Source organism: Schistocerca gregaria, chromosome 1, assembly GCF_023897955.1.
Source record: "Schistocerca gregaria isolate iqSchGreg1 chromosome 1, iqSchGreg1.2, whole genome shotgun sequence".
Lineage (NCBI taxonomy): Eukaryota > Metazoa > Arthropoda > Insecta > Orthoptera > Acrididae > Schistocerca > Schistocerca gregaria.
Genome location: NC_064920.1, coordinates 101,870,196 through 101,886,652, shown reverse-complemented (window position 1 = coordinate 101,886,652; position 16,457 = coordinate 101,870,196). Strand labels below are relative to the sequence as shown.

General features: G+C 41.9%; 1 pseudogene; it reads right to left on the bottom strand.

Moving 5' to 3' along the window:
* Positions 1-7,044: 7,044 nt before the first annotated feature.
* LOC126278358 (probable cytochrome P450 6a13) overlaps positions 7,045-16,457 on the bottom strand; it is a 56,502-nt pseudogene continuing 47,089 nt past the window's right edge.

Below are 16,457 nucleotides of genomic sequence, written 5' to 3'. Positions count from 1 at the left end.
GGGGAAGGAATATATTCGATACCTCACCCAGAAACGCACCCTCTCGAAACCTTGCGAGCAAGCTACACCGCGATGCAGAGCGCGTCTCTTGCAGAGTCTGCCACTTCAGTTTGCTAAACATCTCTGTAACGCTATCGCGGTTACCAAATAACCCTGTGACGAAACGCGCCGCTCTTCTTTGGATCTTCTCTATCCCCTCCGTCAACACGATCTGGTACGGATCCCACACTGATGAGCAATACTCAAGTATAGGTCGAACGAGTGTTTTGTGAAACACCTCCTTTCTTGTTGGACTACATTTTCTAAGGACTCTCCCAATGAATCTCAATCTGGCACCCGCCTTACCAACAACTAATTTTATATGATCATTCCACTTCTAATCGTTCCGAACACATACTCCCAGATATTTTACAGAAGTAGCTGCTACCAGTGTTTGTTCCGCTATCATATAATCATACAACAAAGGGTCCTTCTTTCTATGTATTCGCAATACATTACATTTGTCTTTGTTAAGGGCCAGTTGCCACACCCTGCACTAAGTGCCTATCCGGTGCAGATCTTCCTGCATTTCGCTGCAATTTTCTAATGCTGCAACTTCTCTGTATACTACACCATCATCCGCGAAAAGCCGCATGGAACTTCCGACACTATCTACTAAGTCATTTATATATATTGTGAAAAGCAATGGTCCCATAACACTCCCCTGTGACATGCCAGAGGTTACTTTAACGTCTGTAGACGTCTCTCCATTGACCACAACATGCTGTGTTCTAGTTGCTAAAAACTGTTCAATCCAGCCTCACAGCTGGTCTGATATTCCGTAGGCTCCTACTTTGTTTATCAGGCGACAGTGCGGAACTATATCGAACGCCTTCCGGAAGTCAAGGAAAATGGCATCTGCCTGGGAGCCTGTATCTAATATTTTCTGGGTCTCATGAAGGCCCAACGGTACCGACGGGCCTCCGTGTCATCCTCAGACCACAGGCGTTACTGGATGCGGATATGGAGATGCATGTGATCAGCACACCGTCTCCCGGCTCTATGTCAGTTTGAAAGACCGGAGCCGCTACTTCTCAGTCACGTAGGTCCTCAGTTTGCCTCACAAGGGTTAAGTTCAACCCGGTTACCAACAACGGTCGCCAGACTGGATGGTCACACATCCCCGCCCGACAGCGCTTAACTGCGGTGATCTGACGGGAACTTGTGTTACCACTGCTGCAACGTCGTTGCCCACTATTGTCAAAACCCAAAACATTTTGAACGAGGTCGTGTAATAGAGCTACGAGAAGCTAGACGTTTCATCTGCGACACTGCAGATATATTTGGCGATAATGTAGCCGCTGTACGTGATGCTGGCAGTGGTGTTCACGAGAATGTACGGTCACAAAAAGACCGGTCACCCATGTGGCGTTACCGAGAGGGAAGAATATCGTGTTCGGCGTATGGCTCTGGCACTTCTTACTGCAACTGCAGCAGCTATTTGAGCAGCAGTTGGCGCCACAGTGACTCAACGAACTGCTGCAAATAGCTTACTTCAAGGACAGCTCCGATCGAGTCACCCCGTAGCGTCCATTCTACTGACCCGAAGCACCACCATTTGTGACTTCAGTGGTGCCAAGTGAGAGCTTATTGTAGAGCAGGTGGCAGGTCTGTTGCGTTTTTGACATGAAACCTATTTCTGCCTCGATGGCAATAATGACCATCCGTTGGTTAGAAGCAGTTCATGGCTTGCAACAAACCTGTCTGCCACCTATGCACACTGGACTTACACCGGTCTAGGATGCGATTTAGTATGACATCATGAACACTCCCGTGGTTTCCCACGTGCCATGACTACAAAATTGTACGTCAGTCCATTGATTCGACTTGTTGATCTGCCATTAATGAAAAGCAGGCAAGGGGGTGATTTCCAACAGAATAACGCTCAACCGTATATTGCTCATGTAGCTCAACATGCTCTACAGAGTGCTGACGTGTTGCCTTGGCCTGCTCCATCATTTAATTTGTCTCCATTGGAGCACATTTGGGACATCATCGGACAACAAATTCAGCATCACCCGCAAACAACATTAACCGCCCTGTATTAATTGACCATGCACAGTGAGCATGGAACTCCATCCCACAAACTCACATCTAGCACCTTTACAACACAATGGATGCACGTCTGTACACTTAAATTCAACATTCTGGCTTCTCGACAGGTTACTAATGCACCAGCATTTCACAATTTCCATGGCTTGTCTCACGCTCACATTAACCTGTGATCTTTCAATGTCAATTATTTAAATATTATACCCAAAATTTCGTTAATATTAATTACCTTTTAGTGCTGAGATTCTTTCCAGTCATTGGATATGCAGTACCATAGCAGTTCAAGTGGAAAACAACACTGCCAATAGAAATCTCCTCATCCCACAGTGTGGGCAGTTTGTGCAAATGGCCATTTGATTTTGTTTCGGTGATTGCAAAGTCAAATCGAAAGAAAGCTTTGCGTAACGGTGGCCGCAGTTGCACGGCGGTGTGGTCGAACAAGGAAATGAATGTACTGAACAGGCTGTAATCGACCTGAGGGAGTTCGATCTCCCATCCAGTGTGGCACATTACTCGTCCCACCAATATCATTAGCTACATGAATGTGAAATTAGGTAGTCTGTTGGAATCTAAAGTTTTGGTTCGATTCATATTCCAGACAGTTTTAACTGCCACAAACAGACCCAATTCACCTTCGGTAAAGCCAATTGAACAACGTAGGATTGCACCATGATTCCAAATCATCATCGAACTTCATACGAGTATTCATTCATTACCAACTGGAGGAGAGTCGCTTCAGCATGAGCCATGGCAGAGGAGTGAGTCGGGGAAGTATAAACTCTGTGAATAGTAAGCATTCTTAATTTCGGAGGCCCGTATGTTTTTGTGTTTGAAACTTATATCTTGAAAATTCTGGGTTGGGATCTGGGCCCAGAATTCCGCTTTGGTGGCATTTAACCCCTTCGGGATGATGCTGTTCCACCATTCCGCTGTTTCCCAGAAATTCCTGTGTCATCAAGATCTCCACGAAAGGTATATCAATTCGGATTCAGAAAATACCGTTCTTTATTTACACGAAGTGACAAGTACTATTGTCTGACCGATTCCATACTTTTGATTTCCAGAAGGCGTTTGATAACGATCGTCACAAGCGACTTCTAATCAAATTGCGTGCCTACAGACTGTTATCTCAGTTGTGCGACTGGATTCGTGATTTCCTGTCACAGAGGTTACAATTCGTAGTAACTGGCAGAAGGTCCTCGACTGAAACAGAAGTAATATCTGACGCTTCACAAGGAAATATTATAGGCCGTCTGTTGTTCCTATCTGCGTCAGAGTAACACTCTTAGATTGTCTGCAGGTGATGCTGTCACATACTGTATAGTTATCAGATGATCAAAACAAATTGCAAAACGATTTAGACGAGATGTCCGTCCGTACTGTGAGAAAGTTGCAGTCCATTGTAAATAATGAAATGTGTGTAGTCATCCACCTGAGTACCAAAAGGAATCCGCCAATTTACGTCACACAAATTAAAAGGCTGTAAATTCAACTAAATACTCAGGGATTACAACTGCAAATACCTTCAGCTGGAATGGGTAATGCAAACCAGAGTCTACGATTTATTAGCAGAACGCAAAAAAATGCAACAAATGCACTTAAGGGTTTGCCCATACTATGCTTGTACGTCCTCTTCTGGGGTACTGCTGTGCGGTGTGGAAACCGAATCTCAGTCAGGAACCGCGCGACTGCTGCGGTCGCAGGTTCGAATCCTGCCTCTTGCATGGATGTGTGTGACCTCCTTAGGTTAGTTAGGTTTAAGTAGTTCTAAGTTCTAGGGGAACTCAGAACCATTTGAACCATTTTTTGAATCCGAATCAGATAGGATGGACGGAGGACATCGAAAACGTAAAAAGAAGGGCAGCTGGTTTTGTACTGTCGCAAAATAAGGGAAAGAGCACCTAGGAAATTGGGATAGAATTCGTTTTCCGATGCTGCAGGATCTTCTCACGAAATTTCAATTATCAACGTTCTCCTTAGTGTGTGAAAGTATTTTGGAGCGCCGATCTACGTAAGGGAGGAATGATCATCATAGTAAAATAAGGAAAATATAAGCACGCACAGAAAGACTGTGTTCGTTTTTCCTGCGTGCTGTTCGAGAGTGGAACGGTAGAGAAATAGCCAGAAGATGATTCGATGAACCCTCTGCAAGGAACTTAATTGCGTGTTGCAGAGTAATCACGTCGGTGCAGATGTAGGTGTAGATGTAGATGTGTGGCTGGTTTCGAGTCCTCGTCTGTTACAAAAATGTTCGTCATGTCGTATACAGCTGTAGCATACGCACTCCAAATTACCGCTGAAAAATTATTTTTAATATGTATTGCCAACAATATTGATAGGCGCCGGTTTGAACTCCCAGTGAGACACCGAATTTATTGTCGTGCTTTTTATTCTAGTTCAGACCTGCGCCATCTCGCTACTCGTGAAACCCATATGTATCGTCTATTTGTAGCGAGAAAAAAACGGCGCTAGGTGCCAGGTTAGAATACCGGTAACTCAGTCATGCTCTCGTCATCATTTTACTTAAACATCTGGCTACTGTTGAAAAATTTCGATATCTGTTGTTTGACTCTGCTTGGTTAACAACATGATTAGGGGCTAGATTCGTGTCCCCGTGTAATAACAAGAAAATATTTTGGTTATGTAATTTGGAAAGGAGAGTGAAAGTACATATATATACAGTTTATAAGGCGATTCGCAAAGTAAGACTTGACTGGAGAGACAGCCGATTTAGTTCTGAGTACATACAAAAAGTCACAGAACTGAACTACATATTTGTGGTGACAAGAAAGAAGCATACGTCACAATGGTAGTAAGACAGTGTTGCCTTCTTCACATTAGTCATTCATCGAGGGGGCAATAACATCAATGAAAGAAAAGACGACTGGAATTAAAATTAATCGTATTCATGTCGACGGCATCAGAACATCAGAGCTGCTGATGACGGTGCAATAGTGGCAGACTCAGATGAAGAAATGAGCACAACGTTTCTAAACCTACATCTGCATAAGTATTCCACAAGCCGCCTTATGGCGTTTAATGAACAGTAATTGGTGCACCATTGTCACTTCCCCTTTTTCCGTTTCAGTTTTGCATGGCTAGTGGAAAGAATGGTAGGTGATACCTTTATCGTCTTTCGCGAGATGTAAGCAGAGGACGCAGTAAGTTGGTTGACTCATCTACGAAAACACTCTCTTGGAACCTTAACAACACGGTGTTGCAGGACGTCTCTCTTGCATCGTATTCCCCTTTCTTAAGCACGTTAGAAAGGCACCGGTCAGAGACTTCGACACCCACTCGGCTGAGTGGTGCCTAGTGGCTGCTCTAGTGCCTGAGGGCAGACATCCCTTTTTGTACCCCTTAATTGGGGTCGCATGCCCTCAGGCACTAGAGCAGCCACTAGGCACCACTCCGCTGAATGGGTGTCGAAGTCTCTGACCAGTGCCTTTCTAGCGTGCTCAAGAAAGGTTTGTAGGTCGCACTGAAGACGTTGCCAAAACTGGAGATCTTATAGAGAACCTTAGCCGCTTTATTCACACACATTTCAATGTTGCACCACAGGTGAGCCAGAGAAAGAGCGCTGCTTCGGATCACGTTCGTATTTCGTTGAATTGTTTTGAACCATCGCTAGAGGATCCACCCTGTATATCAGAGCAAAAATTGGGGTGAGATCACGTTCAATGTGTATGCTGACCCGTGATGTCGTTAGCGTAGGGTTGAATCGTTTGAAGGGTGTCGTCAGTGTAACAAAATCAGAACAAAAAATAAATACAAACAAGAGAAAAGTCATGGTTATAGACAAATAAGTTGGTGAAAGTAAGGACGATATGAAAATCTACAGTGAGCAACTCGAGGAAGAAACCGAATTTCAGTCTTTATGTAGCACTGTGGATGAAAATGATAGATGTCTGAATGAAATCAAGAGTAGAATAACAGAGGCCTAGAGTGTCATCCAAAATAGGAAGAAACTTCAATGAAACTAACACATCAGCATCCACACCAATAACTGATAGGTAAAGACCTTAGAGTGGAGTTCCTGCAATACGGATGTGAAATCTGGACGTTAGAAAAGCAGAAAAAAGCAGGCCTCGAAGAAGTGTAAATGTGGTTCTGAAGGAATTGCGAGAACTAGCTGGACCGGTAGAGAAACAAGTAAGATGGTACCATACGAAACAGGAGAGAAGGAAGAAGTACTCAAAGATGTGAGCTAACGCAAAGTAAAACTCGTTGGACACATAATTAGACATGGTATTCTTCTAAATAGCGTTTTCGAAGACAAGATAGCAGGGGAGGGAACAGATAGACTATAGAGAATATCCCATTTAAAAGAAATATGATCAGTGTTATGGAGTGTTCTTCACACATGGAAATGAAGTGAACTGCTGAAGAGAGGAAGCTGTGGCTGCAGAGACAAGGTTTAGCCTTTTGAAAATAAGAAGAGGTAATTTTAAGCTCAGACTTACTTTTTGAAATGACACTACCTCTAATATCTTTGAGTGTACAAGCATAAAAATCAGTGTCATGTCCAATAACCTGTGCGCGACATTTGCTCTGTCGGAGAACTAATTTGCATCTGGAGTGATTAAATTACAATGCTGCATCCTCTAGTGATGTGTTGTGGTGACTATTTTATATAGTCACGTGACTGTATCAAAATGTGACTGAGGACTAACAAGGATGTGGGCTGCACGAAAATCAGGCCCAACGCAGTTCATGGCGGTAGGATACTTTTGGACATGGTGGAACATAGGCGAATAAAATACGTCACGGAACAAACAATAGAAGGGCTTTATTATTATATTTGCCATCGTTCATTATTGAGTTGCATGGCTCACTGATGTTAGTAAACAAAATATTATGCGTCTTCGCTGTAGTAAGTGTAGGTGAAGAATGAGTCAGGTCATACACTTTCAAGTCCATACGCATCAGGTCCTTCAGTAGACAGCCCTGCTTGTGAGTTTATGAAGTTCTGGCGGTGATACGCACGTTGATGCCTCCGAGAGCAGACGCCACAGTTGCCTTGGGATCCATCTGGAGCTTTGCAGGTGTTTTGCTCGTGGCGCTGAAGACAAACTTGGAGACCAATGAAGCGATGCCGAGCTTGGTCTGTATAAGGCCGAAACGCATACCTGCAGAGAGAAAACAAGGGCTGCTCTAAGTTGCACGTGGCATTTGTTTTCATGTAACATGTTACAATATTAATGCAAACGTGTCTCTGGTGAGTAGGACACCTTCAGAGAGCAAGAAAACTTTATGAAGCCTTCTACATACCCTACATTTTACGGATCACTGGCATGTATGTGGCAAGGGGTTGTTCCTACTGTGAATATACTGGAGTTTTCACTCGTTCCACTGATAGATGTAGGACGAAAAAAATGGAAGCTTTATGTGATTTGTTAGTAGTCAATTATCCTTTCTGCGTGGACAATGCGAAATAGATACGATGAAACTCTAGGGCATTCATAATATCTACCATGAACGACTGTTCTTGAAGTAATCTAGGTCTTGCAATACTTTTTTACACTCTCGCTTGCCATAGAAGCGTTGTTACCGTTCGACGGCCTCCCTTTTCTTGTCCACTTTATGTCTTCTGATACTTCGACCTGATATGTGTCCCATACGCTTGTGCAGTATACAAGCATCTGCCACATAAAAATTTTGTAAGCAGTCACTTTCGAGATAAAAAGTAACTTTCCCATAACTTTCCGTTTGCTTTAACCACATCCGCGCCTATATAATAGTTCAACTTTATCTCTCCACATGTTATTACGCATGAATAATTGATATAATGCAGTGCACGAGTGACCAATACATTCAGTGGTTTGTTATTAGCACATTAGACTATCAGATGCCCGTGTGGAGTAACGACTCACACAGTAAGAGGAAATCTGCATCCAGTCATTCATTTCGCCCCGTTTTCCACCCACCATCTGAAATAAACCTTGAACTTGGCATGAAGGTAACAAGACAACGCTGAAATTACCTGAGCCCCGAGACATATTCACTTCGAATTCGATGAACCAATCAGGCCACGATGCAAGCGATAATCAGAATTCCCCAAAACTTCTCAACAACAGGAAACAAAACTTTTCGTTATCATCAACGAAAGTCGCCAATCAAATGAGGGAAACTTGGCGGACGACTTTTCTGCAGATGCTGAATTTTTGTGTTTCAAATTCACTACAGGAAAGAAATTTGGTAGTGAAGCCCAAAAACAGAAATTTACATCTATTGGACACTGCTTCCAGGTACATATTGGTTACACTGTTGTAACGTCATCTCACGGTTAAATGCACCAATAAGGCCTTCAAAGCAATCGCTCGTGGTCTCGCGGTAGCGTTCTCGCTTCCTGAGAACGGGGTCCCGGTTTCGATTCTCGGTGGTTTCTGGGCTTTTCCCTGCCTCGAGATGACTGGGTGTTGTTGTGTCACCTTCATTATCATCATTCATCCCCATTAGAGCCGGAGGAAGGCAATGGCAAACCACCTCCACTAGGACCTTGCCTAGTACGGCGGTGCGGGTCTCCCGCATCGTTCCCCTACGATCTGTCACAGAGTTTGGGACATAATCATCAACATCAAGGCCTTCAGACAGATGAACCTACATCTAAATTTACATCTATATCCAGGGTACCCCAGGAGCAATGATTATAATTCAGGGATACACCTGGAACGATCATTAGGAGCAAAGATATCTACCAAATATGGGCTCCAAATTCCATACATTGAGAGCTGCTAGCGCTTATTCTTCCTTTCCACACAGGTGCTCGTAACTCGCAAAATATGCATTTTGTAGTTCGTGTCTGTTGGTCAGTTTTTCTTGCTTTTGACCATACGACCATCTTTCAAAATATGTTTTACTGTATCGAACATGAAGAAGTGGTCATAGCTCTTAAGGTATGCATCTTAGAACTCATGTTTATCTGACTTTGTTCGCTCAAATGGCCGTTGCTGTCATATCTCTGAACAGTGACCATTCCTCCTGGGAGACAATGTGTACAGTGTGAGACCACTCGATACCTCAGCCACGTTTAGTGATAGCATAAAATTTTTCAATGAAAAGTCTCTTCGCTTGAATGTTGTTTTCATAATTTTTTGGAATGCAGAGGTGTAGAGGACATATGATAGTAAACTTTGTCATTTTAAATGGGCTGGCACGATATATTAAACTTTTAATAATACGTTTGTACAATAATTCTATTAGATCACGTCTATTGGAACGTGCAAAAAAACCAACGTGTTGGTACCACACGAGTTGTAGCATGTCCAGTCGGATGTTTTCTGGTAACAGAAATAGTGCCGCTGTTAATAAATAAAAATTTTTCGCATTATTTAAGTTCCCATTCATAATTCTTTAGAAGGCCGCATCACATGTTGAGTGACAAAGGTTTTGTTCGTTCACTTATCTCATCCATTGCGGGTTTTCAGAGTACCATTAGTGAATGTTGCTGATATTAGTGTGCCCATCGTTTCTAAATGATGCTAAATCCGTAAATAGCATGTTGGTTAGGAATACGTCATCTCTTTGCAGTTTCCGTAGACTCCATTCGAAGAATTGTACCCTTCATCGAAATTCATCGCCATAGAGTTCCTGATGAAGCTATATGTGGTATGGATGAAATTCGTTGAAATTTAGTATTCACAGAACACTTCATTTGCTGATCCCACTCTCTCGTTAGAGCTTTCTTGTGGATTATGTGTTACAGCTGCTAAGATGAGAATTGCACATTGCTGGTCGGTTACTGATTTGAGCTATCAACGTATCTTGTTTCCTGAAATGTTTGTACTACGTCTGCGAAGGTAGACAGCGAAGGTGTTGCAAAATCAGGACATCTCTCACCATACAAGGACACTGCCGTCCTCATTTTCGGCACCATTCACTCTAAATAAAAATCATATCGTTTCTCACATCGCTTGCGCAGAACATTATGAAGATCTCATAATGACATTTTTACTCTGTAGTGGAGTATACACTGATATGACACTCTCCGGCAGATTAAATCACTGAGCCGGACCGAGACTCGAAGTAGGGGCCTTTGGCTTTCACTGGCAAGTCATATCGGTGGAGTATTTTCCAGGGAAATACAAAGGGCCCGAATTTGAGTCTCAGTCCGCCAGGGAGTTCCAAGATCTGATAACTGTATGGAGACGTCGTCTACTCGCTACTATAACAAACTATACTCTAATGGTCTTCATGCAACAAGTAAACACCGGAACCTACAGTGATTGCAACGCTGTTTATATTCGATGGTCTTCATTCAACAGTAAACACACGATACCTGCAGTGAGTTGAACATTCTTTACCTTTGATGTAACCTGGACTCTAAAGTAACCACCCTGTGTTCTTTTCTGATTCATGGACGCACGTACATAACCATAACTTCGTCTTCTTTTGTGAAGGCATTTCGGAAGGCTGTGTTTAGTAAATATGCTTCGACAGATTTATATTTTCTTGCAAAGTATGACTTTTTTCATAACAGAAGACTCTTCAGGGACTTGAAATATTATTTGAGTGCTTGGATTTTTTTCTTTATTCTTTTCAATCAATTCCTGATGCATCACCATATTTTTTTATTTAAAATTAGGTGCATAACACGAAGCCCTTACCTATGCAGATGCGGGGTCCCTCACCGTAGGTAAACAAAATGATGGCGTGATGCCTTTTGGTCTTCCGTAAAGCGTTCCGGATCAAACTTTTCTGGATCCGGGTAGTATTTGGGATCGTGGTGTATGGCGTAGACCGGTATGATAAGCTTGGTCCCCTCCTCTATCTTGACATTACTGCCTGGAATGGTGTAGGCCACTGTGCAGATTCTGTCCAACTCCGTCAGTGGAGGGTACTTCCGGAGGGTCTCTGTAAATAAAACAAGAAAATCACACGACACTTTTAAATCTTATTATTACCACCCGTATGCGAAAAATAGAGAAAAAATTAATAACGACATTCGTTTAGTGTCTTCTACAGCGTTTTTGCTGTGCCAGCATGAATTCGGAAGTCACAAGTTCATCGTCACAGTTCAGGTGTTTATGTAAGGAGCTTCATAGCGTTGTCAGTACCCCAGAAGTGTGTATCTGAAAATGCTGATTTGACAGCGCTATGACAAAGCTCCGAAATCTTCAAGAAACAAAGCTTCAAAGAATGTGAGAGATTGTCAATAACAACCATTTTGGCTACAGTTAAAATATATTGTGTGTTACTTCTTTCAGACTCAAGACTTTCTTATTTAGTTATTTAAGTGAAGGCCTAATCAGAAAGTTACTCACGCCATTCATTCATTCGTTCACTTCCTCACGCTCTATTAAGATTGAGAAACTTTAGGGATGCGAAACGAGTCATATAGCAGAAACAAACACTGTAACGTATTTCTAAATTGTACATAAGCAATCAGTAATGACTAGCGCTGATCCACATAATTTAATGCTTCTGAAAATTATTTAGGGATTTCTTCGTTAGCAGAAATTCAGCTACATAAAAAAGCTAATGTTTCTCCTTTCATGTTACTGATGTTCTGCATTTATGTAATACTTCAAACTAAGTATTTATGTAATTTTACACAGAGAAATAAAGCCTGTATATCTGCTGGTCAAGCAAAAGGCCTTTATAATGTGACCTTCAGTGACAACTCGAATTCACATCTTGGAGTCAAAATATTATGACAAACAGCTATTATAGAAATAGTGTGTAATAAGGGACTTTCCCACTTTAATTCCGAATAGTGATGGATTTTAAACCCTCTGCTTGATGTATCACGGGAAACGACAGACCTTTTCATCTGAATTTGTAACTCCTTTCGGAGTAATTAACCCTAGAGTCATAGTCTAGAGTGAGAGTTTTTGAATGGCTCCAGAACCGCCTGCAAATGTCAACATCTTGCTCTGCCTGTAAGATTGTTCAATCTCAGCATTAAAAGGTTTTGAAGTAAATCAAATGCAATAATTCATGAAATTTGCGATGTTAAATATTACGATAGTAGCCTCTTGATCGGTCTGCTATATAAATAAAGATATTGATACTAGTGGTCTCGAGATCGATATAGATTATACTGCTGATACTATCAAATAGCAACATTAATTATCGATACACTACATTAGGTTATATTCACATTCACTTATAAGTAAAAACGTATTCCCTTCATAATTATAAGTTGAGATCCGTCTAATTACGGATGAAGGCAACGAATTTTCTCATATTACATGCGACTCGCGTTTGTTATTCGAAAGACATCTCTATTGGCCTGAAATATGACCATATTCTTAATTTACACATTATTTAATCTTAGATATTGTACTTTCTACATTGGGGATATAAATTGTTCTGTTACTAATAAACAGTTATCTCGGTAATCTCTCTCTCTCTCTCTCTCTCTCTCTCTCTCTCTCTCTCTCTCTCTCTCTCTCTCTGTGTGTGTGTGTGTGTGTGTGTGTGTGTGTGTGTGTGTGTGTGTGTGTCATACGTGGCTGTGTAAATTTACATTCCTGCCTACCTAAAATAAATACAAATTCTGTCTCAAAAACTTCCATAAAATAATTTTTAAAAAGTTAATAATAATAGTATTAATAAAAGCAGTAAGTTCGCACACACCTAACTACAGTAAAACAAATACAATTCACATAAATATAAGCACATGCATAGATTCACAGAACACAGATATCACGAACATGTATTCTATACTTGGCAATAATGTTCAACAGTTGGCTACATTATTCAAAACGTAGCATGAAAAAACGCCTTTATTTCCTCTTACTGTGTAAATGATGTTTTGTATGAACACAAACGGAAGAAGAGTTATAAAACCTAAACAATAAAGCGTACAGAGAAAAATCTGTGTAATCTGTAAATAGAAATTTAAACTATTATGTCGTCATAAAAATCTCAAAATGACTGAAGTGTTTATAATCTCAAAGTAAAAACTGGGTTATTTTGGAACTCAGCCTTATGCAAACACAATTAGTTTATTTTTATATTTCCCCATACATATTTCTACATAAATATGTCATCTTCTGTGGGTTTAAATTCTTAGTTTCTGTACAATACGTCACATTTTTATAATTTAATTACTGTAGGCCTAAGACATACAATATTTGTTTTTTACATCGCTAATTGAAGTGTATTATTAAACATCTATTTTGGTGTTGATTTAATTTTTTAAATTTTGTTTTTATTTTTCTGCAGAATGTCATCTGCAAACTAGCCATTAACAGAAATTACTGCGTATTTGTGGAGAGCTGTTTCGAGGATAGAGGTTTTGTATCTTTCTGTAATTACATTTTCCGCCCTGTTTCGTGTCCCTGGTGGGTGTCTTAATCAGATATTATTTAGCGCATTGCTTTCACTCAGTTCTTCATAAATTTCCGCTCACTACTTCACCTCACATTAACTTACACAAAATGTGGCGAAATGCGATATGAGCAGACACTTCTGGCAATACACTCAGTGAGAGGTGTCATGTTACTGCCGTTGCTCACTTGTTCACCATTGGTTCAAATGGCTCTGAGCACTACGGGACTTAACTTCTGAGGACATCAGTCCCCTAGAACGTAGAACTACTTCAACCTAACTAACCTAAGGGCATCACACACATCCATACCCGAGGCAGCATTCGAACCTGCGACCGTAGCGGTCGCGCGGTTCCAGACTGTAGCGCCTAGAACCGCTCGGCAACGCAGGCCGGCAGTTATTTGTTGCACAGTATTGTATTTTCAATCAGGACTCTCTTTCCCTGAAATATTGCTTTTTCTATTTGGTAGTTCTCCTCTATTGTAAGTTTCTGATCGAGACTGTTGCTTTCTCTGAGGATCTTAAGATCAGTCTCCATGTTTTTTGGATGGTGGTTTTCTTGTATTACATGGTCTACAAAAGTGGAGTGTGTACTATGACTTCTTAGGGCGCTGAGGTGTTTGGAGTACCTCGTTTTGAAATTTCTGCATGTTTGGTCTATGTAGACCGACTGGCATGGACTGCAGGTTAAGTGATATATTCCAGCTTTGGAGAATTTGTCTGCAGAGGTGTTCTTAAATTCTTGTGTACTGTGTCATTTGTGCGCGTGATGTTTCTGTAGCCCGTGTTCCTTCAGTATGTTTCAAACTCTGTGTACGTTTTTGTTGCTGTATGTTAGCATTCACCATGCTGTACTCTTTGTAGGGTGTTCATGGTATCGTGTGTTTGGCTGGAGATTGTGATCTTGGTTCTCTGTTGTGGCTGGTGATTTGTTGATGGTTTGCTCCCTTTTAATTATTTTTTTTAATTTTGTTGTTCAGTTTGTTTATCATTCGTGAGTTGGACCCATTGTCTCTGGCTATTTGGTGTATTGTATTTAGTTCTTGTGTGTAGTTTAGTTTGTCCAATGGAGTTGTGTTGAGCCTGTGCAGTAATAGTCTGAAACTTGTGGGTGGTTGGAGTTGATGTGAGCGGTTGTACTAGCAGCTGTAGGTGTCCTGAAGATCCGAAAATTATGTTTGTTGTTGATACTGTGTATGGTTCTCTGCTGTGGGTGGTGATTTGTTAATGTTTTGCTCTATTTTAATTATTTTTTTTATTTCCTCTTCTGTCACAACGGTGAATTTTATTTTTTGGTGAACTGTATTTATGTCACTGAGTAATTATATTATTCGGTTTTGTGTTTCATCAATCAAGCAAACAATGTCATCGACATTTTTTGAAAACAAAATATTCAATAAAATCATACATCTAAAACACTACAATATTATATACATACTCTTGTACTGTTTTGGATGTATGATTTCATTGAATATTTTGGTTTTGAGAAACAGCACACTAACTCTCAAGTTTCAGACACATGCTACACAGGATCAACAGTTTGGAAGACTGTTACTAGACGCTGGGACCCGTTAGTGGGTCTTCTATTCCGGCACCAGGTTAACCTTGGGGCTGTGAAGACAGGAATATATAAAATAGCTTGAAGAAAACGTTTCTTGTAGCTGATAGAAATGAAAGAAAAAACAGTTCAAGATAGTAAAACATGGAGGGCAGAGTCAAACTTGTGATGATCCTGACTAAGGAATGATCTCATATACCTTCAAAGCACAGAGGGTTGGGTCATGATCTTAACTGCCGTCCATCAGTTCCGCTGCAAATGTTCCCAAGTATGAAGCAGAGTTTAGAAATCACAACGTTTCGACACCAGCCATCTTCACCATTTCCTGGGGGAACGGCGGGATAACAACGCTACCAACCATCTGGAAGATCGTGAGCCTTTAATCACTGTGCTCACTTGTCCCATGTTTACAGGTGTAAGGTGTAAGCTTTTCATTTTTTCATGAGTGTATTTAATGTCGGTAGTTGAATTCCCCGTACCTGCGACCACCATGTCGAGGTAGGACATCTCGTGCACGGCTTCGTACGTCACCTGCCCTCCATGTTTGCTGAGCACGCTGTCGACTTCACTCCTAAGGCGGTCCTGGATATGCTGGTTGACTGCCAGTTCGTGGATGCAGAAGCTCATTGTGGTCGACGAAGTCTCGAAGCCCGCTACGAAGAAGACGAGGCACTGTGCAGCAAGTAGCTCGTCTTTGAGCGCTGCAACACGATAGACCAACGTTAGTCTGTAATCTCAGCTGTTTACCTCCATAAAATAGATAACACTCCATAGAACTGCCGAACTACGGCAAAGTCTTTCTGAATACTGGTCACAGAATACTGTGACGACCAAGACGGCTCACCTTAAATACACTCCTGGATATTGAAATAAGAACACCGTGAATTCATTGTCCCAGGAAGGGGAAACTTTATTGACACATTACTGGGGTCAGATACATCACATGATCACACTGACAGAACCACAGGCACATAGACACAGGCAACAGAGCATGCACAATGTCGGCACTAGTACAGTGTATATTCACCTTTCGCAGCAATGCAGGCTGCTATTCTCCCATGGAGACGATCGTAGAGATGCTGCATGTAGTCCTGTGGAACGGCTTGCCATGCCATTTCCACCTGGCGCCTCAGTTGGACCAGCGTTCGTGCTGAACGTGCAGACCGCGTGAGACGACGCTTCATCCACTCCCAAACATGCTCAATGGGGGACAGATCCGGAGATCTTGCTGGCCAGGGTAGTTGACTTACACCTTCTAGAGCACGTTGGGTGGCACGGGATACATGCGGACGTGCATTGTCCTGTTGGAACAGCAAGTTCCCTTGCCGGTCTAGGAATGGTAGAACGATGGGTTCGATGACGGTTTGGATGTACCGTGCACTATTCAGTGTCCCCTCGACGATCACCAGAGGTGTACGGCCAGTGTAGGAGATCGCTCCCCACACCATGATGCCGGGTGTTGGCCCTGTGTGCCTCGGTCGTATGCAGTCCTGATTGTGGCGCTCACCTGCACGGCGCCAAACACGCATAC